We start from the raw sequence: 25744 nt of genomic DNA on the forward strand, positions 1-25744 counted from the left end.
AATCACAGTCTCAGTGAGGGTTTCACTCGAAACCGAATCAAACGACTCTAGAGAGACACAGGCTTTCATCTCGCCTGTTACATCTTGAGTTGGATGGGTGATCTGCCTGTGGATGTTTGACACTTTGTTAACAAAATCTGAGGAAGACTTGCTTGGCAAAGGCTCACTAAAAAAAGAAAAAAAAAACATTGGAGTGTAGCAGCTGTTTCACAAGAATTATGAGGATGTTTTTCAATGAGGTCAATGAAAAACTCTCGACTTCAACATTGTAGTATCTCATCAACTCTTTAGTTTCTCCATTTATGTTCAGCTATTTGACAGTCTCTATTAAAATTAGTTTCAGTTAACCAAGGTGAGGAAGACTTAGCCTGTCATATTAAAAGCTGCAATTGTACTACAAGGACAGAGCAGGTACTATTGAAGCCATTTATTATTGCATCAGTATCAAGGAAAGGCCCCATTTTAACAGTAGGGAATGTGCGTACTTCTGAGGACCATTTTGAGAGAACACATCAGTCTCGTCAACTGCATTTGGCCCCATGTGAAGTGTAAATGCTTTACCAAAAGGGAGAATTGCTTTACCAATGTGTACTTTAAACCCACATTAATTAGTTGGCTTTGTTCCCTCCCAATTACCTTATTTTCTTCTTCTCCCTTCACCCCCCACCTCTGCACTCCCTCCTCTTCTTCTACTTTATTTCCCTACACTGTATCATCTGCCTTTTCTCTTTATAGCAAAATTAATTGCCCTTGAATGATTTTATAATTGAGAGATGTGGGTGTCCTGGGCAATAGAGAGGTAGATGCAATAATAGCCCGTGGATGAACTCTTGAGATGAAGATAAAGGAAGGTGGCAGTGTACCACATCAGTCGGAGTCGATAGTAGGAGGCTGTGTGAGTGCGTTTGTTGTGCAGGTGTGTGTTTGCCCACTGACAAACATGCTGTAATTGTAAACGAACTGATGAATGCACACACAAATACTTTATGAAATCCGCACAGCTTTTGATTCAAATTTGTGTTGAGGACCCCCCCCCCCCATACAGACACACATACAGACACACATACAGCAAACAAGCACACACATTGGTATCCACTACACAAGCCTTGCACATAAACAGATGTTCACTTGAAATGCATAATTTCCTCATATGAAGTACTTGTGAATGCTCTACAGTAGGTGTTCAAACATGAATAATTAATAACGTATTTATGGTTATGAGGTCAAAGAAGTTGCCTGAGCTTCATGCAGATGTTGGTTTGTTTACATATGACTAATAGTCAGGCTTTCTTATTTCTTCTTACTCAGGTCATTTCAACCTTGATTCTAATCTAGACTGGAATTTTGGATCAGGGTTGGGGGTCGTCGGTAGTCAGGCCTAAAGCAGATTATCCGGGGGCGCGAATAGGCTCAAGACTGCCACTGAGTCTGGCTGTTAGGCCCCACAAAGGCCTTTAAGACTGTATGATTTCATCAGGGCCAGTCCGATTGAGCTTGCAAAGACGGAAGCAGTCGAGACTGCCAAAAGGAAAATCTGAGAAAAACAACTGAAATCTGGTAAAAACAAACCAGAGCTGACCACAAGGGTTGGTTGCTCCATTATTTATAAATTGCTTTACTATTAAATTTTGAGAAGCAAATCACTATAGGCAACATGTGTTAGCAGCCCACAGGGCAATTTCATATAAGTGAAAGGCTTTCCATGAACTGCAATGACTCCTTTTCCAATTTGTGATTTGTAATGGAAATGTATATTTTAAGGAGGATCTTTGATGACAAAAGTTTTCTGTTTGTGAGCAAGCATTTTCTTGCCATTTAAGTGTGAACAGCGTCCTGACTGAATGGAATAAAGACCAGTTATTTGATTGACCTGGTCTGCTTGCATGAACTGTGTGGTTCACTGTGACAGACACATTTACACAGAAAGACACACAAATCAAATTCCTTTAAAAGAACCCACTCACTCCATCCTGTATAGATTGTTCAGTATTTTTCTTTTTCCAGTTTCCATTGTCCATGTGCATAAGACCACAAGGACCATTTTGAAACATTTTATGGGAGGTGAGGAACCCCTCAGTGCTGCACTTTGCCTACTGTTTTGAGCTAAAAGCCAAAAATTGTGGTGAGCCACACTTTATTCCAAAAATCTCCACTTAATGTGAAACCAAGACTTTAAAAGGCTTCCGTGACCTCTCATGTCTAAGAAGCATTAGCAACCTTTATCAGTAGAGGGAAAGCAGTGGTATGTCCAGAGCTCTCTTGCCTTCTTTGCATGTGCCAATAGCCAAGTGGCTTTTATATCAGCCCAAATAAGAGCAATCACAAAGCTGTAAGTGTGTGTGTGTGTGTGTGTGTGTGTGTTTGTGTGTGGGGAGCTAGTTGATATGGTAGACATGAGCGGCCTTAATAAAAACAGGAATGATGGGATCAATAAAGCTGGATTGCCACCATGAGGGGAATTGGCAGGGTGCTTCACTAGCCAGCATTAACAGAGAAACTGAGCTAAGTAGAAGCCTTCTTTACAGCCCAAGCTGTTCCAATTACTCTCTGATAGACTAGTGCTCCAGACCTGACCACAGATGATAGTGTTAAGATGAATACTGAAATTGTGTTGTGTCCAATATGGCAAAGAAGGTGAATTATTTGCAGAAAGATACAGGCAATTCAGAGTAGTTAACTTCATGTTGTGTGGGCTTCTCTTAGCAGGATTGTTTCCTTATTATCTAAATGGCCAGCCTGAATGTAATGTACTTATTCTGGCTGAATTAAAAACTTTAGACCATGCATTATGCATAAGGAAGGAAGGAAAATAAGGTGTTTTTATTTTACCTGTGATGTGCTTTGTTAATTCTGGAGCTGGAGGAAGGAGACAGTGAGATTTGGACTCTCTTTTAACTGAAATAACAAATATACCTACATAACATGTTTGAAATAGATTGGAATGTACAGTAGGATAATGTGTGAAAACACACACACATATATATATATATATTATAAATAAACTGGGCACTAATGTGTCGGATGTGGTTCACTATGACTCAGGTTTGCAGGAATGGGTGAACAGCATATTTGATACCATTTGTCAGTGCAGCTGAACAGAGATAACATATCTGGTACACAGCTCACCTCTCACTTCTCTTGAAAAGCCTTATTTAGAGCTGTCAGTAATTTCTGATCGTGTGCTTTTCTCTGAGTTTTGCAGATATTCTCTTCCCTGTTCCCTCTCATCACTTTCCTTTACAGCATAGCCCTCATTCCCCTTATTTTTCTCACAATTTAGCTTTTGTTTTGTTCTTTTCTTGACTGCCTCTCAATCCATGGGTGATGATAGTTGTGAAGTATGGGTTGGGCTTGTTCTTTACTCCTTCAGTTTACAGAGCATGAGTCTTCCTGAAAGCTGACAAGATGAAAGAACCATTTTTTCCCTCTTTGTATGCTCTTCGGCTCATCATTTTCTAGCTCTCTCCACCCTATCAACTTCCCCTGCTTCGTTCTCATCTTCAATTATCATCCTTCAGATTTTTTATTCTCCCTCCCCATTTCCCCTCCTTCTCCTTTTTTTCTTCTCAGCTAATGGAACTATAATGGAACCATAAGTCTAGAGTGTTGGGTTGTTTAGCAAATGGCAGTGCATGCTCCAGTCAGTCAAAATGAATTCAGCAGCCCCGTTGCCTGCTAAACACCTACCTAACACATAGCCTCAAAATGCATGGCACCCATTCCATTTGTCTCGAACAAATGCCTTCAAAGCACTTTGATAACCATTACATTTCTTGATAAATAAAGGATATTGGGATACCTGTAAAGAAGTTAGAGAGAAAAAGCGCAACAAAGCTGTGTCTGCTGCCCGGCAACATCCATTTTCTGTGTTTTGAGTGGGCGGCAGCAGGGCACAACAACACAACAAACCTGGCCAAGCTACCAGCCACCGCAAATCCTACTAGTGACCTCATACACTACAGACTGCTATCTTCCTACTCTAATCTTAGCATATAGGCAAAGGCTGGAGCAAAGGTTGGAGCAGGTTATAACATAAAATAGAGAAAATGATTAGCAGTATGACACAACCCATCTAGCAAGTTTTGGTAAAAAATATCAGAATGGTTGTTTACTGGCCTGTTGCTCCCCACGGACTGTTAGTTAGTAAGGTCGCTGCTGCTGAAGAGGTGTATAATTCAGGCAATTCAGATACCATCAAAATTAGGTACCGTATCAATTCCCTCAGTATCCCTCTGTGGTTGCCATGGTCACATAGCGAGCCAAGATGGCAAAACAAAAAAGTTTAATCATTGTCAGCAACTAGCAATGCACATTCACAAAAGCAGAAGCCGCCCTCTCTTCCACCACTGCTGACTTGACAGTTGCTGTCTGAAAGTACCTTTTATTTGCTACAGTCATTGCTGTCATTGACCATTCCAACATTTAATAAGTCCCTCTTTCATCCTCATACTTTTGGCAAAACAATAACAAAGATATTGGTCCCAGCAAAAGCAAAATAGAAAATGATAAATTATACGAGCACAAGCTTTCTCAGATCAAAAACCTGAAGCCATCATATCAGAGCCCCTGCTCACTCTGGTCTGTCACTTTGCAAGTGCATTTTTGCTGGAAGTATCTGTGTATATGAATATACTTCAGTGTTATTGAGTTGTATTATATTAAATTGTGGGATTAGTTGTGAGGAAGAAAAACATTAGATACAAGTTTGTTAATTTAACACAGTGCCTTTTCTAATCTTATTTCCCTCTTTCTTTTTTCCCCTGGTGCTGCTCACTTTGAATGGTTGCAAATAAAGGTAAGAGCCCTTTTTTATTATGCATGCTTTTTGTGCATCATGACGCTTGAGCAGAAATATAGAAGTGGCTTTGGGGACTTACTAAGACCTCTTTGGATAATTACTTTAAGAAAGCAATTAGCAAAACTCTTAAATTGGAAAGTAAGTAAACAACCTTGTGGCATATATCAAAGTAAATGAAGGAATATTTAGAGTGTAGTAAACATCTGCAGCCAACTGTTGTGTTTTTCTCATGAAACTCTTGAATTTTGCTGATTAACTCCCATGCCATGGAGCTTGGAGGAACTAACTATATATTTATGTTGTTTGGTGCCAGTGCTATATACAAGAAGGCTGATGAATTGTACTGGTTTTGGCATGTTTTATCATATACCTTAATATACCATAGCATGATGAAGGATCATTAATTTTTAATATCAACCATTTGCTGATTTCTTTTTTGTTGTGAAGTAGAAGTTCTTCTTTGCAGAAACACTGTGGGGTAGCTTTCAGCAAAAGGACCCCTGACTGCTTCTGTTGGTTGACATTTCTCTCCAGCTGTCAGTCCAGCGCTATTGATAGCAGAGAAAATCTAGATTGGATCAAAAATGAGAAAGATTTAGTGCACAAATGTATCAATTATGTTTTGCGCTGTTGAAAGATTTTTTTCTTCAGTTGGTCTTGTGGTGTACGTTCCTGTTGAGCTCTACATCAATTACAAAAAAAATCAAACTTTTGTTTGGGGAAATATCTCCAAATGCTGTGGTTTCCCTTGGATAGTTTCCCTCGCATTGTACAATGTCATGCTGATGAAAGTGGACCCCACAATAACATTAGCTGACCACAGCAATTACAGAACAGAGGCAACACATTTCAGTTACCTCTGTGGTTAAGCCAAATAATAACAATTTTATTGTTCCATTCTTAGTATATGAGTGCTGAAAATGTCATTGAAGTCACTCAGCATATGTCATACACTGTACAATGTTTTTTCCCGGGTTGTCTTCAGGTCTCTAATCTTCAGTTTAGTTCTGTTCTCTTTCCCTCTCTACTCGATGCAAAGCTAAAAGTATGTGCTTTTTGTTAACCTTAACCGCTAACTTTTTGCTGGTGGTTTGACATATGATGCACATAGATTTGAACGAACAGTTTTGACATTTTTACAGTAAGTCTGATATTCAGGCTTTCAGATTACTTTCTACCCAAACCTACTTTTTATCTTTAGGACATTCTGATTTCAGCCTGGCTAATTTGTTAGAACAGCACGTCATTCTAGTCTCTGCCAGCTCTAATAGGCCTTGCCATGATGCCTAGACCAGGCACTCGCTCTGTAATCCTTTACTCTGCCTGCTTTCTTATACTGTTATGAGTAGAAATGGAAGATACAGGCCTGGGGTTGATCACAGTGCACAGAGACTCACATGTAGCTATGAATCAGTGCAGGCTGGGCTTTAATAATGTCTTGCAAACAAGGCGCGTGGGTGGCAAAGCTTTGAGGATAAGCCCCTCATACAGGCAAGGACGATCTGTCACTGCACTGCCAGAGACAATAAGTCACTCTGGCACAATAAGAGAAGGGTCTCCAGCTTTCGATGAGGCATTCCATATGGGATGAATACCATCTCTAATGACCACCCCTCTGCTTATTACCGCTGTGATTACGTGCCATTTGTTTGCTTTATCATGGCTCTAAACCTCAGCGGATTTAATGAGTGTTGGGATGTAAAACTGTCTCCCCCAAGGATGGGAAGGTCACAGGGATTGTTTGATGTGGCACAGAGAGTGTTTTTTTTGTTGTTGTTGTTTTTTTTACACATTCCTCTTTGCTGTTTGTGAGTTTGTACTTATCACACCCTCAACTACTGTCAGAATTATTCATGGCCTCTGCTGGGATGACAGTGCAAATTTAGTTTAACACCAGCAGAGAAGAAAACATGGATGAATATAGCTTTTAGTGATGATTAAGGGTTTGGGTTAAAGTGGTTTACTTGTTGATAAAAAAAAAATAAATAAATAAATAAAAAACAAGGGATGAAGAAAAGATCTTACAGAAATAGACTCCCTCAAAATGGCAGGATGAGTTGTATTGTTGTGGCTGTCGAGGGTATACTCGTGTAATTGTTCTCATTACAGAACCATCATGACTTTGTATTGTTATTTTGTCTGACTGCATCAGTTTGCCATTTCCCCTTCATCTTTCGCTGCAGTCTCAGTGGGCTTCATTATCAATAATTAAGAAATGGCAGGCACACCCGTGTCTGTTGCAGCCACCTGACGGGATGCACACATACACACAAACACGCACTCAAACACACATACAAATATGAGGCATACCAGAAGAATGGCAGGAGGTTTGGGCGGCCTTCATATCTCTCCGTTCTTCATTAACCTTTCAGTAAGACTCACAAGGCAGCTGGTGATGTGCTGTAAATAATGAGTGAGTCGAGAATCAGCGTATGCGTAATTAATGTTTGTTTGGTTGCACCCATCTCCAAAGAATCCGCAGATAATTCGCGCTCTCTGTATTTGCCACCTGCAGGTCAAACAATATGGCTGACATTTGGGTTGATGTATTCGTCAAGCAATCTCCTGGAGGGATTAGGTCGCACATCCAGTCCTGATTATCAGTATCAAAGTTCCATTACGGCTTCCAGTTTCAAATTATAACTTTGAGGATCCACATGCTTTTGACAGCAAAATTACAGCAGGGATGTAAGCGATAGTAAGAAAGTAAAATAATGTTTATGGTTAGATTAAGAATTCAGAACTCAAATAAGGGGTTTGCAGCTTCCCCTTGAGTGTGTTTAGATTAAAAATCAAATCATGGCTACTGTTAAGTTTTGTCTTGAGCTACTGGTTCTATAAAGTTCACTGTGAACCCTCTCATCTGGCTCCTTGGCCTACTCATTAAAATGACTAATTGATTATGGGCCAAGACCACGGCCAAAGAGGCAGTGTATCAATTATTAAGCTGCATTAATAGATTAAACGGGAAGGATGTGCAGAGCATTTAACTTCTGTAACCCACTGAAAGTGGAAGCAATTATGAAGTACTTCTTTGACCACTCAAAAGAAATCTCTCTGTAGTGAAACCAATGCTCTGGCTATTCTCCCTAAGGGCTACCGGTCTGACCCTGCAAATGGCTTTTGACATAATTAACAACACTGGTCAAGATTTTCACCCTTTTATGTTTCTTAATTGATATTCTATATTTGTGAGTGTAATGATGACAGGCGAAGGCTGGAAGAAGGCAGGGTCCACCCAAAGTGGCATATCTTTTCTCCCGATATTGAAGCACCAGATAATCACCCATCTAGTTAATGAAGTTATGAATATTGTCAGCCTTAATGGCTGCTCTTTTTGTGGCCTTTCAAAGCAAAGTAGTATTTTGATCCAGGCCACTGCTCCCAAAACATGATGAAGAATGTGACCAAATTAAAATTCTTTATTGTGCCTCTCTTGGAAACTTGTAAGCAGAAGTTTGCAGTTGTTGAATGTTATTGCTGAAATTATTAAAATGTGATTGATGAGAGTCCTTGCATTTGCACAAACTGACATCATTTATCATGAACAAAGTCAACACAATTCAACAGATTAGGTCCCACAAAGGAATATACTCATGTCATAATTTAACCTCAGCAGTAAATAGACCTTTTGAATTGCTCCTTTTGAAGAGTGGGGCTCTACAGCAAGAATGAAATGCCAGAAATAACCACATCTTTGTACCTCATCTAGCAGGTACAGGAAAGCAAGCACACCTCTTATGACAAATGGCACGTCAGTCAGTTGGGCAGCCTATTGATTGGGCGGCCTTTGGCTGCGATTTATGCCTGCCATTCCTCTCCCATTGAAGGGGGAGGTGTCAGGAAGTGACAGAGTTATGTACAAGTCCTCTACATGATTGGTGACCCCAAGGTGGGCTCTTTACTAACCACCCAGACTGTCCTCCTGCAAAATGCTCCACAGGAAGCGGTGGTATTTGATGTAAAATGATGGAGAGGGATATACTGTGCTGAACTGTAGGGCAAAAAGCCGCATGAATATAATAACCCTCTCAACTCTGATTAGGAAGAAAGTTCTACTTGCCTTGCCATTGCCTTGATTAAATCTCACATCTTAAAATGGCCCGTGTGGCATGTAATGCAGAGGTACAGGCTGAAATGAAAGTTTGCCATTTTTCAGCAATGATTGCTTTATTGAACCTGGCAATGATGACCATCAGCAGGCGTGTGTTTGCTACTGTCACTTACAAAATGGAAAATAAAAAAATGAAAGGATGGAATGGGAAGAAAAAGAGCTACACCGCCTGCCACTTCCAATCTGACTCCTGTCCATCAGATGCATAACTGACATGAATAAATCAGCAGAATGAATCCCAATAAATGTTTTGTCCTATTGCAGTAATCAGCACTCTTTCCCGTACAAACTATAAATGGATGCTGACTGTTTTTTCCCCGTTTCTCTCTGTCCAATTCGTTTCAGGCTGTGTATAGCAGTCAAAGCTGGAAGGTTGTGCAGAGTGAGAGTGATCAGGGTTTAGATGCATTTGGCAGATGTTTCCTGTAATTCAGTGGCTGATGGAGAGAGCCGATAAGTGAATTGGTTTCCTGGTTCTGGCTGTGGAAGCTACTAAGCTCTGTTTTGGTACCTTGGCATGAGGGCAGCTGTGTTTTTGTGGCTAGGGCACATTGCTGTTTTAAGAAAAATTGGAGTCAAGATGAAAAGTGAACATTTCAGTCTGGTTTAGTGTTGAGCCTAAAGGCTGAATACAAACTGCACGTGGCTGCTTTGTGTTCCAGCTGCAAGGCGGGGCAGCCGCGTCAAGCTGCACAGATCATAGCGAACCAGGCAGGAAGTCAGACACAGAAACAGCGTTGAAAATCTGGTAAATTTTTTAAACAAAACACCCTGTGCAGACTTCCCATCGTCAACAATAAACACAATTAAAACAGACAAAAAAAGAAACCATTTAACTACGTAGCATAACTACATAATCTGAGTATGTCAACAGCATCAGGTAGACAAAAGGCTCTGCACCCTGTGGGGTATGAAGCCGCGCAGAGGACAGAACAAAACTGGGTCACAGATTCAATTTTATAGCTGTACCCACTGGAATCCAGGGGCAATGGTGCAAAGCCAGTGCTCTAAAAAGTTTGTGACCAAAGTAGGAAGTTTGGCATCCAAGCCTTGATGCATGCTTAAAAAATCTTTCTTCTGCCATATGAGAACCAAACTGAAGTATAATGTGACCCAGTTTTGGTTCTGGCCCAAGTTTAAATTCAAGAAACTAAGATCTGAAGTTTTTACTTGACATCTGATGACACTTATTTAATTGAATGACATCTAATTGAATATTCCATCCTCCTCAGTTAGACCACTGACCTGGTCATTTTGAAGCTTCAGCTTCACTATTGTGCACTTCTTACATTCTCCCGAGCTCTTTGTTGAGTACCATTTGCAGCAGGGTGGGTTTTGCCTGGGAATAGTGGTCATTTAGGAGTGCTAAAAATGAATTTGATTCAGATATGAAAAATATTTGGCCTCTACATAGTAAATAATATGTTACTGAACAGCCTGCACATAGACGAGGATGAACACAAGATAGCTATTTTGTGTTTTTCATTGAATGAAATGAATGTTTCTTTTCATCATTAACGCTTAGAGATGAGCACTCTGTCCCACTCTGTTAGCCTTTTAAATATGCTCTCCATGACTAAGCCACTGTGTCATGGTGTGTACACCTTTATACGCCCAATCAGGCGTGTCCACTTCAGACGTTAAGCCAATTAACAGCATGTGGGCTGCAGAATTTCCCTCTCCCCACTTATATTAGTCCTGGTTAAAGTCAACACATAGACACTGTGAGTGTTTGGTCACAAAGCATATGTGCTCTTTCACTGCCAATGACAAAAGCCCGTCATCCCTGTGAGACTTGCTGAGAAGGTTTTGTCAGTGCTTGAAAAACTCCTACTCACACAATGTCCTGCTCACCTTCCTTAGTCAAACTTTGTGAGCCCTGGTCTTAATGAGAACTGAGAGAGAGCAAAACAAATCCAATAAGACTTGCTAGGGCACACAGCGCAAACTAGGTTGCCTCTGCCCCTTCTCCCATTTCTCCTCTCCTCTTTCCCATTTTGACTAATGTAATTTATGCAAAAGAAATTATAAATAGCATATCAATACCGCCACAGTTTTCCGGGCCGGGCATGCAACACCACTCCCGGCTGTCAGGGTAAGTAGGTCGGGCATGTATCTGAGAACTCACTGACTAGTCAACCCCCCCCTGTGCTGTGTGTGTGTGTGTGTGTGTGTGTGTGTGTGTGTGTGAACAGAAGATTTAACAACAGTAAACTCCAGGTCACATCCAATGAGAGACAAAACACAGAAGGGAAGGCATGGCATGTGGTTTTAATCATCAACCAGAAGTTCCTTTCCATGAGCTCAGAGAGTTCAGAGGAATGAGTTTGAGTTAGTTTGGGTTCAGATCTGTTATGGTTTGGAGGTTTCCTATATTTTGTCCATGGCTACAGTAATTCAGGGGAAAACAAGTCTGGCGTCTTGCATCTTTTATTTAAAAATGTAGATACACATTTTTATCCTGCAGTTCTTTTTCTGAAACTTAGTGAACACTTGAAAGCACTTTGAGGGAGACAGATAGCCTAAAGCATTGTCACCGCTTTGATGACCTGAAGAACACAGGGTTCAGATCCTCAAGCTGATGATGGCCAGTGATACTGTATGTGGGTAATAATTTTGGCTAACCTCCCACAAGTACTTTTGCAAAGTAGACCTGTTGCCAATGAGCATATGTCCTGCCCCTGAGTCTCTTGATCCAGAGAAGTTTGTCTTTCTTTAAATTGGTCTGCCTTAATTAAAATTGTGTTGGGCCACTGAGTATGTTGATGCAGCCGCCTTCTCATCCAGACATTGTTCGCCTGGTGTCCTGCACTCAATAGCCTGTCCCCCCATTTACCTTACCTGTGCTGCACTCCTTTTATTAATACCTAGATGAATATTAATGTCCTTACAGCTGTTGTGTTGTTTACTGGGCCACGCCACCGCCTCTAATCTCTTAGTGTAATTAGTCAGGTAGAGCACAGAGAAACACAAGATAAGTCTGAGAAAAAAATAAAAGGAGGATGCAGTTGAAAAAAGAAAGAAGAGTTGGTGGTGTAAAAAAGGATGACAGGAGGTGTTTGTGTGTAGTGGTTGGGGGATGGCATGTGAGCCTTGCAGGTTTTTCTAATTAAGTGGTTTTCAGAAGGGGATCAGTGAGGGAACACAGTGGTGAGTAAATAAGCTTGTGTATATATATATATATATGAATGATGAGATGGGGGGGGGGGAATGAAGAAAAAAGAGAGCAAGTTAGTGAGGAGAAACAGATGTAAACAAGCTGCTGCATAGGAGAGAGAAATGTAAATAAATCTGTGTAAGAAAAAGAAAGGAGGAGAGGGAAGTGTGTGTGTGAGGGAAAGAAACTGAGAGTAAACAGTTGGTTTTCCAAGAGGCTCATGGAGGCTTCATGGAGGCTGCTGATTGCAGATATAAGGCAGTCCTTTGGGGAGTTTAAGGGGATGCAGGGAAGAGAAGGTGAAGTCTTGACATAATTTTATTCCATAATTTTATTTTATTCCATCCGCCATCAATCCTTATACTGCTCTGTCTCCTGAGAACAGGAACATGATATGTTTCTTTAATTAGTAATTCCCCACCAGATTTTAACACCAACATTAAATAGAAAAGATTGTAGCATACTTTCACTTTCAAATTGATTGACAGGTCTTTTATTACAGGGATGAATGGAGCCTAAACTTGTGCACAAAAATAGTTTGCTTCAGAGTTGGTAGTGTAGAAATATAGTAGCAAAACAAACTTCAGTTGAAAATACAAACTAGATTTTTTTTTTTATCATTATGACAAATTCTACAATTATATATGTGAATTTAGCTCAAATCTGGCCATTGTATAAGAATCGGTCAATTAAATATGAGAGATCATTAATGGGAAAAAATGCAAACCATGCACACATACTCAATAAACATTAATTTAGTCCAGAATGTTTTGGTCACCTGAGCATGACTACAGTTAGAAAAGCAATGGCCTGGTCAATGATAATGCTGACAGTCAGTCGCTCTGTGTATATAGTGTGTGTGTGTGTGTGCGCCGGGCTACTTTATTCAGTGCCAGGCAGGATAGATGAGAGCAGAGGAACATTGCTTGTCATTGCTGGATGACTGAGCCTTTTCAACACACCCACCTCCCCAACCCCTCCCCTCCCCCGAATGCAAAGATCAAACCACAGATGGTAGTCAGCGCTGTGTGATGGAGGTCGAGGATGTTACAGCGGGCCGGGCCAGTGGGCCGTGGGTGTTTTTTTTTGTTTGTTTTTTTTTTTTACTTGTTTTCACCCTCGGGTCTGGAATCTGTCAACTCAGGACAAATGGTGGCGTTTTGTGGGGTAAAAACTGGCTACGTGCCAGGTAGCATCATTATCAACAACAGGGCTGGTTGAGTTTTAGAGGACACAAGCAGGATTTTGTCTGGGCCCAACAATATGGAGTAAGAATAGGCCTTCTGATGCTCTTATTACAGTTGAATTGGACTCAATTGGAATTTACACTCTTGCCGTCTTGTCCACAATGGAAATTGATAAAATCTTCAGTAATTGTTTTCTGACCCATATAAGCAATATATAGCTCATTCCATTGAGCTTATCTTTCCTCATATGTCTAATGAATTAAGATGAATCATGTTAAGGTCAGGCAGCAATTTATCAGAATCTATTATTTATTTTAGGATTTGCTTGATACAGCACTCTTTAGCGGTCTGAAACAAGGCCCCGCAGTGTTCAATTCTAGATCCTGAAATACAGAAAATGACCTGTTGCCAAAAATATATCTAGATTCAACTGTCCCCACTCTTTTTGTTGGTTCATCTTGGACAGGCAACTGAGGTTAAGAGACTCTGGTTTGCCAAGCATCTCAGCTGTGACCGGGCAACTGTGCAACCAGATAAATAAATACATACATACCCTGAAAGCAAGAACAATATACTTTGGTGGATAAAGGGAGTAGAACAACACCAGATTAAGAGGGCAACAGGAGTCGGGTAGAAAGAGATGATGGTGGGAGTTTCTCTGCTGAGTGATGGCCAACAGGGATCCCTGTCAAAACAGCTCCCAATCCCAGTCCTCCCCATACCCCTATCCATCAGCTTAAGCAAAGGGGAACACGGGGCACACTGTGGGAAGGCAACAGTGAGGTCAGACAGAGGGATCTAACCTCGTCACAAGGCCTAAACCCTGCAGTCAGTCATTGTTGACCCAGGCACACCCCTGCAGCCATTGTTATCCCAGAATCTCATTTCTCCAGCCGACCTCAGGGAGGTGATAGAGACGGTGGTTAACGGACTGCTGTGAGAGTTTGATGTATGAGCCCGCATTGAGGATTGACATGGGAGAGATGGTTAATAGCAAGTTCCATCAGACGCAGCAGGAGTCTGGAAGTTTGAACTGTCAGATGGCTTTTATTTTTTGGTTTTTTTTGGAGTTGTCGCATCTGGCCATTTGGGTCAAAAAGCCCCAGAGTGAAAAATGTGGGTGTGTTTTGTCTGCTCAAGGCATGCTTGTTTTCCCGTCTGCGACATTTTAAACTCCTTAATGTCATGTTTGAAGTGAAGCCAAAGATAGAAGGTTTGGATGCCTTATTCTCCTTTTGGCTTGAGGGGTTTTATACCATCCACTCTTTTGCTTGTTTAATTCTTCTTGCCCACTGGCTAGACAGCAGTATTAACTGGAGATAGATTCACTTTATCACTTACCCAGCCTACAGTTAAAACACCAGATAATATTTCCTCCCATATACTTTAGTTGGGTCCTGACAATTCATTATTTATGATCTATTCCAAATTACATTATCTTTCACCAGGCTTCAATTACACCCTTCCCTGAGGCCGGGAAAATGACTCACGGTCTGTGCAAAGGAGTGTACGAGAGAGAGAGAGAGAGAGAGAGAGAGAGAGAGAGAGAGAGAGCGAGAGAAGCTGATCATTTGTGTGCGCTCATAGCCACCACAGTGAAGTGGAGCCTCATTTTTTCCAATTTTCAGACATCTGATCTGACAAGTTAATTGATTGGACATAACAAATTAAATATCTATGCAGTGATGCAAAAATATATTCTGCAAATTGTGATCGTTATTGATGATACAGTAGAGAGGAGGATGATAAGACTATAATTAACCAGAATCAGCTGAATATGAGGCATAGTGTCTATAATTAGGAGCAGAGGGGACTAGTCGGCTATCACACAGGGAAGCAAAATATTGTATTATTACATTTAAAAATCTCTTTGGGAAGGTATCATGGAAATTATTAATTAGGCACTTAAGACACAGTTTCATCAGAGTAAAACATTTTATTTATTTATTTACTTTACTGCCAATCGGATGCTCAACACTTCAGTCCAGTAGGAGGCTGTAATGCACATGTAAACTAGCTTGTGTAGTCGCTATAGTGACCTGAAGTTAAACCAGAACTTCCAGTTTTTCCCCCAAGAAGCGTTCAAACTACGCTGACATTTATAGGAACACAACCAAAAAATGACAACACACAAAAAAAGTCAAATTGTCTGTTTAATATTTCTGTTTTCAGCTGCTATAACACCATGTCCCACAAACCCAAGACAGCTTGACAGACTGAGACCAGTCAAGCAGTGAGCTACGAGAATAGAGTAAAACTCCCTTGTTCTTCATATTTTATCTTAGAATATTGATAGTAAACCCCAGGAACATGTTTCACACTTTAAGAGAGACTGATAAAACCTGCAATCAGAAATCGCTAATAAGCTACAGAAGCTATTGGACTCGGACTTGGATTGGAACTCCACTCTTTCTGTCTTGATTTCATTTCATTGTTACTCACTTGACCTCTGACATTACATGTCACCCCTTCATCCACTTGAAGAAGTGAGAGGAGTTGATCTGTCCCAATTCCTGCACCCACAGTATAGGTGGCCTTTTGACAATTTGGGGACTTTGTAACTACCAATCAGATGAGCTGGTCTAAAACAAAGTGGGCTGGCAGGTAAATATTTTTTCCCACAATTTTTTCTCCCACATTGTTGGTGGTGGCCTTGCAACCATAGACTGTGGATAAGAAGCGGGCATAGTCATTGTGATGTTACCCGTTGGTTTGTGGATTGCTGTTTTGAAGCCTCAAGTTTGGTTGATAGGGCACCACCATGTTGATTTCTTTGCAACCAGTGGCAGGTGATGTGACCGTATTTGGACGAGACAGTGTAGCTAACGCCAGTTTGTGGAGCTAACTAGTTTGCTTAGGTAGGTGTATCTGTAATTCACCTTAACTGTCATTTTAACAGGGCTGACAATTTTGTCTAGCTAATGACGCTTAAAACTAAATGTACTCACCAGAGAAAATGAACAGCCTGCTCCTAATAAGCTTTTTCAACGGCGCTGGTTAAATTTACACAGTGCCGTAGGTCACTCTATCCTGATTGACAGGTCGCCATGGTAACGACTTGTCATTTACAGATAATCTTGCCCTGAAGCATACCAAAGCATACTCTGCTTTATGGTCTAGTAATCATGTTGTTTTGAAAAAGACTTGAAACTAGCGAGACCATAAACTCATTAGGAAAGTGTTTACTGAGGTAAGGTCATTTTACCATAATTTCTAATGGAACCAGACTTGTTTTTGCAACCAGAAGATTTGCCGCCTACTGGCCGTTCGATAGAATGCAGGTTTAAGGGACATCCGCGTTCGCTTCTGGTCACCTGTTTTGGAAAGCATCTCCCAGTGTGATTATTGCAGAAATTGATTGGACAGGGTCACCTGCAAAGTGGTCTCATGGCATGTCAAAGTATGGTGTGAGACATTCAGAGAAAATCTTCCTATCCTCCTAAAACTTACTGCCTCTTGGAGATTGGTAGGTATGAGTGTGTGAGTACGTGACTGAGAAACAGAATGAAGGAATGCCCATTAATAGCTGCACACACATCACACTTGCTTGTAATCAGTCTGACATATTTTACTAGAATTTGGTACTGAGTGGAATTGAATCTGACATTATGTGGGTTTTTACAACACTTGTCAACACAATTAGATTGGAGTTTTGGTCTTTAGGGGTTGAAGATTGAAGAAAAATCACAGTTTCATTTTGAATCTGAGATTCTACATGACTTCAATACATTTAGTTCTCCAAATATGTTATTTATCATCAGATAAATAAATCTTTACCTTCAACACTCCTTCTTTATTTTACTCTAGTGTCCAAAATGTGTGCTCATAGCCATCTTAAAGAGAAGAGGGGAACTGACAGAGACAGAACGAGAGGGAATGAGAAGGAGGGAGAGAGGAGTGGGAAAAACCTGAGAGAGAGAGGGAGCATGTTTAACATGACATCTAAGTATCTAATTACCTCTGTGGCAATGTCAGCCTCCCTGACCAGGATGCCGCTTTCACATATACACCAGCCCTGGGTCTCTGAGCTTGCCTCTGTGTCCTCTTGTGCCCTCTGTGTGTACTCTTAGCAACTTAAAAAAATGGAAGCTGCATCATGGAAATCAGCAGAGGATATTGGAAAGAGAAGATGACAACCGCTATCCTGTTTTTTTATCGTTACGAACAGAGCATTGTGTCTCGTTAATACAATGTGTTAAAGGTCATGGAGCAAGATGTCATGTATGCAGTGTAAATATTAATAACCTTCTAAATTGTCTGATGGCATGTACTCCTGGAATTTATAGTTCACTGACATACAGTGCTGTTCTTCAGTCTTAGAAGAAGCAATATAAATATTTGACTTTATGCAATTGGTATCACTGGTGGAGTGCTCGCTAAAGAGTGCTCCCATTCCTGTCTCCATCGTCTTCACTGTATCCTTTTGCTTGAGCTTATTTTTGGAGAATGATTAATGAAGGAGAACGATAACCTCTTGCATGAGTGTGTTTGAAGATGTGCTGCTGAATGTACGCAGATGATTGCAGCAGAGGGTGGTGTCTGTTGGGACAGAGTTCAACAAAGGGAATCCTTAATACACAGCTGACAATTTTATGGATGTGCTGGCTGATGCCTTCCCATATAGTCATATATAATTCAGTCCCCTCTTTAACTTTTTATTAAGTCGAAAGAGCGGCATATTGTCCATTGTCATCAACTTTTCCTGGTTCAATTCTTGTCTTTTTTTTGTTGTTGTTGTTTTTTTTTTTGCTTTACTGTCCTCTTCTTTGTCATGCAAAAGAAGACGGGGTAAATCTAAAAACAGGAAAGCGTCTCCTGGACAATACATTTTACCCAGAGAGCACACAGTGGTTGGTGTTGGTGACAACAATGTTTTGTGTGTCATAATATCTGTTATAAGTTCTTTTTATCCAGCCTGAACCTTGGCCATGTGTCCTAAACCTTTTGTTGTTCTGATTCCTGTGTTTCTTTGTGGGAGTCTCTCCTTCTTTTGCTCCTGGCTGTGGTTTTAGTTGCATACAACAGTGTTGTACCACTATGTGCTGCATGTCACCATCCCCTCATTCGATGAGTGTCTCTCTGGCTCCATTTGTCCCAGTGGTGACATTTCATGCTTGTCATAGCCGCTGTCTCAGTGGTAGGGCAGCGTAGAAGTCTAACTGTTAGCATAGTCACCAGCAGAGTCTATTAAAGGCAAAGTGCTGTAATTCTTCCTTTCATGCCGAGGGGCTGCCTTCACGTTCAATGACACGCACAGTGATATGTGGAGAAAACCCAGCAGCATGTGGCAGCATCCGATTTACCACTTTAGAGTTGAGGTGCCCAATATAGAGCGTTCTAATTTTCCAGTCTGCTGCGTAGGATGCACAGTTTCAAGTTGTGTAATGGGATGGTTGTCATTGTGTTGTGTTTTTTATACGTATATAATTCTACTTATTCAGGTTTAACTCTGTTGGTTGTAGCTCACACTTAGTCAACACTCTCTCTCGGTGGTAGTCTTTCCATGATTGATTCATGTTAAAAGGGATTGTATACTTTTATACATTTCATTCCATTTCTTCCTAGTACTCTCATCACTGCAGCAACACAGGAGAGAAAACAATATGCCTAGCGTGTGCTTGTCTTCAAGCATTTTGTCAGAAAGTCCAAAGGCCCCAATTGCAAACAAAGAAGCTCCTGTGGATGTTTATTATGTATAAGTTTCTTTCCCATATACCGGAGATTATATCCTTCAGGGGAACGGAGTGAGCGAGATGTATTGTCGAGTGTGCATATTTGCAACAAAGGAGGAGGATGCTTTTTCTGACGTTTCTGCTAGATGCACTGTATTCATTGGATTGCATTACAATCCCTTTGCCCCCGTGTTTTTTTTGTCTTCACATTATTGCATCAGCGACGAAATGCAGACTTTGGGTTAAGAATGACCTGGACTGAAACATTTCACCCAAGGATACAATTCATCTCCATGGCCTTTATGCACCTTAGAAGACCAACTTTCTCATACAGACACGATAACTTCTTTATGTTTTACACTTTTATTGCATCCTGCCAAGGCTGCTATTGTTGTGGGTGGAGTAATTTTGTCTGGGACTTTCGTTGGGATAGTAGAGTGCAGTGTGGCTGGAAACCATCAGGTTTTGGTAAACCTTTCACGCCAGAGTGCTTCATCTATTAGGAGCGCTTAATGCAAGATTCTTGTCATCATCTTGGTGTGTGATACATGCACAAATGCTCTTCATTTCCCTTTTTGCTCAACATGAGAAGCTTAAGATTTCAGCAGTGTGTTCATATTGATGAGCTTCCCCTTTTTCTCCAATTACGCTTTTAACTCAGCCTCACACCAGTGTGGCTCATCATAGGAAAGTGAGCAAGTTGCTTTCTTTCTGTGTGAGAAGTGCATAATCTGTGCTTTTCACTCTTCCTTACAAGCACTTTTATGCTAATTGTGTGTCTATTTACTCTGTGGCTGCCGGGGAGCATTTTACCAATTCTCTATTTCACTTTTAATGCAGTGCACACTCAGTTGCTCACATGGATATGAGTAGGTAGGGGAGTGACACGTGAAAAGGGACTGGATTTCTTATTCCTTGGGTTGTGGCAGCAGGTGGAAGAGTAATACCAGGATGTATTGTCGGAAGAAAAGGCTGGTGCTGTACCAGGTCGCAGTTCCTTGGGGATTTTGCCTTATGTGTGGCTCAAGAAAAGGGTCTTATGTTGTTTGTGTATTTCAATCCCGCTGTAAAATATGACTTAAAGCACTCAATGTGGATTTTTTTCCCCCGCATGAATCTACAGTACATGTTTTTGTAGGTATTAAATCACTTCAGAAACTTAGGAGCCTGAAAGCTGGTGAATCCTTACACCTGTGAACAGGTCAGCTCATTTGAACACACAAACATACTCACAGATACAAAGGCACTGCCTACTCATAGTCGTTTTAATACCTGGATCTCAGTAGATCCACAGATCTTTATGAAAAAATCCCACTTTTGGCTTACAGTTTCACATTCTGTCTGGTACTTTAACCATCGAGCCATCATGCCCAGATTGCTGCATCCGCTTATAGAAACAGCATGAGTAAGATCTTCTTCAGCACAGAATTATTAGCTCATCTGATTGAGTGTTGCCAGACAAGACAGACAATCAATTTAACCAATTTAGTTTTCCTTCCACTGCCTTGTTTTTTGTGTTTCACACCTTAGATGGAACACTTATATGGGCAAGGAAGTATAAAGAATAGCATGAAATTGTATGTGTAATTGGCTTCTAATTAAATTGTGTGTGTGTTTGTGCGTTATGCCAAGAGTGTGTCTGTGTATTTGTATATGGCAGTGAAAGACGTACTAAGTCAAAGATTAGGGGAGTAAGGAGAGTGAGAATAAAGAATAATTATCGCATGGTAAAAGAAGAGATGGAAGCCTCTTAATTATTAATCAACCTTCCCTTATCTTTTAATCAAGTCGATAAAAGCCAGAAAATGAATTAAGAAAAAAAAAGAAAGGGGGGAATCAGTGTAATGAGAATGGTCTCTTGTGGTTTGCCTGTTAGTACAAAAGTATTGGAGTTTATTGCTCAGGCTGAGTGGAGATTATTCTTCCACAGTTTTGATGATAGATGGCATCATCAAAATGCTCTTGTGCTATGACACTATAGTAAATGCAGGAGAGATAGCGATAAAAAAGATGAATTTAGAAGCTCGTTTTTGAATTGTAATTATAATGTATCTCTATACATATCATATATCTCTATACTTACCATATACACTCAGGGTCTTGCCCACACTGATGTAGAGCAACATCCCCAGGGCAATTTCAAATTCATCACCTTGTTGGCTTTCTGCAATAGTGAGTATTAACAGTGCACATTTGGTACTACCCATATCTGAGCTAAACCTCTTCTTAATGCCAGAGGCAGAAGCAGAAACCCATAGGCTTTTGTTTGTCCAAGTCTACCAGAACATCACAGGTAAGAGAAAATTGGAAAATAGACTGCAGGATTCTTCTCTATCCTGCTCTCTATCATGCTCTGTCCTGTCTTAGGTGTCTCTACCTGTGTGATAATGCAAATATCTGTAATTGTGCCCTTTTTCTTTTTCCTTTAACTGACAGCAGGAATTTTCGGCCATGTGTAGAAGTTTTTTATGACGTGCATGCACCTAAACCTTTTCATGGTAAAGGTTAAAATGCATTTGAGAATTTACGCCAAGTCGAGGTTATCAGTTAGACATTGATGTGTAGCGTGGGGGCGTGTGAAAAATCACAGTTGCGTGAGTCTAAGCTCTGTGCTTAAGAGTTGGCAGCTATCCTAATGTTAGCTAGACTCAGAGGTGGGTAGAGTAGCCAAAATTGTACTGTAAATAGAAGTGGTCATCAAAGTAACTACTTAAGAGTACAAAACTTGTCATATATATATATATATATATATATATATATATATATACACACACACACACACACACACACACACACACACACACACACACACACACACACACACACACACACACACACACACACACACACACACACGTGCTGGTCATATAATTGGAATATCATCAAAAAGTTGATTTATTTCAGTAATTCCATTCAAAAAGTGAAACTTGTATAATGAACGGTGAGAGGGACAGTAGGAGAGATGTATACATTATATATACAATGTATACATTCATTCCACACAGACTGATATATTTCAAGTGTTCATTCCTTTTAATTTCGATGATTATAACTGACTACTAATGAAAACCCCAAAATCAGTATCTCAGAAAATTTGAATATTGTGAAAAGGTTCAATATTGAAGACACCTGGTGCCACACTCTAATCAGCTAATTAACTCAAAACACCTGCAAAAGCTTTTAAATGGTCTCTCAGTCTAGTTCTGTAGGCTACACAATCATGGGGAAGACTGCTGACTTGACAGCTGTCCAAAAGACGACCATTGACACCTTGCACAAGGAGGGCAAGACGCAAAAGGTCATTGCTAAAGAGGCTGGCTGTTCACAGAGCTCTGTGTCCAAGCACATTAATAGAGAGGCGAAGGGAAGGAAAAGATGTGGTAGAAAAAAGTGTACAAGCAATAGGGATAACCACACCCTGGAGAGGATTGTGAAACAAAACCCATTCAAAAATGTGGGGGAGATTCACAAAGAGTGGACTGCAGCTGGAGTCAGTGCTTCAAGAACCACCACGCACAGACGAATGCAAGACATGGGTTTCAGCTGTCACATTCCTTGTGTCAAGCCACTGTTGAACAAGACACAGCATCAGAAGCGTCTCGCCTGGGCTAAAGACAAAAAGGACTGGACTGCTGCTGAGTGGTCCAAAGTTATGTTCTCTGATGAAAGTAAATTTTGCATTTTCTTTGGAAATCAAGGTCCCAGAGTTTGGAGGAAGAGAGGAGAGGCACAGAATCCACGTTGCTTGAAGTCCAGTGTAAAGTTTCCACAGTCAGTGATGGTTTGGGGTGCCATGTCATCTGCTGGTGTTGGTCCACTGTGTTTTCTAAGTTCCAAGGTCAACGCAGCCGTCTACCAGGAAGTTTTAGAGCACTTCATGCTTCCTGCTGCTGACCAACTTTATGGAGATGCAGATTTCATTTTCCAACAGGACTTGGCACCTGCACACAGTGCCAAAGCTACCAGTAACTGGTTTAAGGACCATGGTATCCCTGTTCTTAATTGGCCAGCAAAATCGACTGACCTTAAACCTATAGAAAATCTATGGGGTATTGTGAAGAGGAAGATGCGACACGCCAGACCCAACAATGGGGATTTTCATTAGTTGTCAGTTTTAATCATCTCAATTAAATGAAATAAACATTTGAAATCATCAGTCTGTGTGTAATGAATGAATATAATATCCAAGTTTCACTTTTTGAATGTAATTACTGAAATAAATCAACTTTTTGATGATATTCTGTATGTATGTATGTATGTATGTATGTATGTATGCATACTTATGTGACGTCAAGTTGGATTGCAAATCCACCTAATGAATGAAGGTAAATGCTTTTGCTTTCAGCAACACTAGGCTCCCGGCTGTCAGTTTACATGTATTACTTATATTAGATATTTATTTTCTCAAATGGTCTGATATTTTATTGCAGACATGCTAAACATTGGTGTTGTATTTTTCTTGCGCTAGTTTGCATTGTCATGTTTCTAAATACTGAACATTAAATATCCTTACATGGGATTAAAAAGATATAGATCATTTCTTTGCATTTGCTGTGAAATACTCTAATAAGTAAAGTAAATCAAACACATATTCTACACACAATGCTGAAGCTGTTTCCTACTGAACTCTATTTCCGCATTTTAATTTCTGTCATCACAGAAGTAAACGGTAGAATGGGTGTTTTCTTTTCCTACTGACTTTGTCTCTTCTTCTTCTCTTTTCCCCTTCACTTCCAGTTATCTTTTCTTGGTCCATCCAGTCTAGTACTATGTCAGCCATTTAATCCGAGTGATTATCTTACCACCAGACGCTGAAATATTTATGCCTTCTAACCGCAACCTGGGATTTAACAAGGACGAAAATAACAGTTAGTGCTGGTAACCTCAACACCTGACCATGAAACCACATCGAACCACAGGGTTTTTTTCTTGTGCAGATGTGTGTGTCGGTGAGTGTATATTTGTGATTTGTTGGAAAGGGACACTGGGGTTCAGAATCTCTGACATAATCAGCTCAGTCAGCAGGGTGTCAGTCTGCACAGTGATTGGTCAGCATTTAGTGAGTAGCCCTGAAGGTGAGAGGTTGAGGCTCCTAGCAGGAGCTCCCTGACTGTTGGGGTCAGTACATCAGTACAACTCATACCTGATGTACAAAGTCACACACAACTTACTTACAATTAGCTTGGTTTGTGCCTGTTGGTGTCTTGTAGCACAGTTATATTGGGTCCTTGGGGACTTCACAGATGAATTCAGTCATGTGCGTAATGTAAACTGAACTTTTATTATTTGAGTCATTGAACTCAGTTTCCCACAATCCTCAAGGGATTCACACCTAGGTGTGAATTCAGCCCATGGACCTAGCTTTCAGCTACAATTGGTCAGTGACCTATGACCTACAGTATAATGATAAACAAAACCCTAGTGCAACTTCTATTCTCTCTCTTTTCTCTGAAATCGACCACTGAAGCTGCCCGACAACACTAGCAGACTCCCAGCGTATCCGCGAGTGCCTGCCTAAGAAAACCAGCTAACTTAGCGAGTGGCTCTGACAGGAAGTCTGCCAGTTAACTTCACATGCTAAGAGATACAAAGAAAGAGGTTAGTGTCGAGAGGCTGCATCTGAGGGGAACAGACCAGGTCCTCCATCTGCACTAGTGAAACAGGGCACAGCAAAAGCAATTGGAGCCACAATTCTTCCCCAACTGGCTAAATCCACACCGGACCTGCTTGCAAGCAACTAGCATGCCTAAGCAATTTTTCTTCCTCTACAGACCGGTAACATAACTGGGCATAGCGTAACAGTGTACTTGGCTGTTAGCTTTTGTACAGTACATTTAACATGAGGTTTATTCTTGTGATCATTTGATGATTAATATTAGGCTATTGTGTAACCATAGTTCTCACCACTTTAGCTACTGCTAAGTTGATGTTATGCATAGTAATGATATGTTTCACACAGACACACAGTATTTTCATGTATTGCAAATAACTTGCAAATGTTAGCAAAGAAATTGCAAATGACTTTGCACCATTATCTGACACAGAGGAGAGAGAACTTAATCTCCCACTTCATTGTGCCCTCTTTGGCTGCAACCCGTGTTCATGTTCATGCATCCTGAACATAGGGTGCAGATCACAGAAACAGACGTACATTCTTTTGGGCGCGCACCCGACACACACACACACACACTCATCACACACACGCACATCTCTTTGTCTTTTAGTTTAGTAAATTTTTGTTAAATTTCATCTTACGTGTTGTCGATGCTGGTTTCTTTAATGTTGCATAAGAGTCAATATATCTCCAACTTCTTCTTTGCAGAACTCCAAATTCTTCAACCTACTAACTACTGATGGTAATTTTGTGTTGTGGGATTATTTACTATTCTTTCGGAGTCATGCGCTACGTTTCCATTCAGTTGAGACACAGCTGATTCACTTCCGTGAAGTTTACAGGGAATCTTGTGAATCTGTAACACAGTACAATGAGATATTTATATCATTAAAGAAGCTAAACACACAGTATCAAGGCAAACAGCACTGCTTAGCTAACATAGCTGTGTAGCTTATAAAATGAAACACAATCGAGCTAGTAAAAACAAGCGGCAATAAAACATAAAACTAACTTAGCCTAGCATAAAACTAATTAGCGTCTTAGCCACACAAAATTCTTAGAAACTCAAAATAAGTGATAAATTAATGTTACGCGATGAAAAGTACTTATAGACGTTGCTTTAGCGAAGAGGAAGAATGAAAAGCAGCATCAACTCACACATGATCACCACATTTTTTTTTGGGGGGGGGGGGGGGGGGGGG

The 25744-nt window shown here is 40.6% G+C and overlaps 1 protein-coding gene across 9 annotated transcripts in view; it reads left to right on the top strand.

The window, feature by feature from the left end:
• The window catches only part of sdk2b (sidekick cell adhesion molecule 2b), a 266687-nt gene that overhangs the window by 85379 nt on the left and 155564 nt on the right, over positions 1 to 25744 (top strand). The gene's annotated exons all lie outside the window — the stretch shown is intronic.

The sequence above is a fragment of the Micropterus dolomieu genome, linkage group LG14, assembly GCF_021292245.1.
Source record: "Micropterus dolomieu isolate WLL.071019.BEF.003 ecotype Adirondacks linkage group LG14, ASM2129224v1, whole genome shotgun sequence".
Taxonomy (NCBI): domain Eukaryota; kingdom Metazoa; phylum Chordata; class Actinopteri; order Centrarchiformes; family Centrarchidae; genus Micropterus; species Micropterus dolomieu.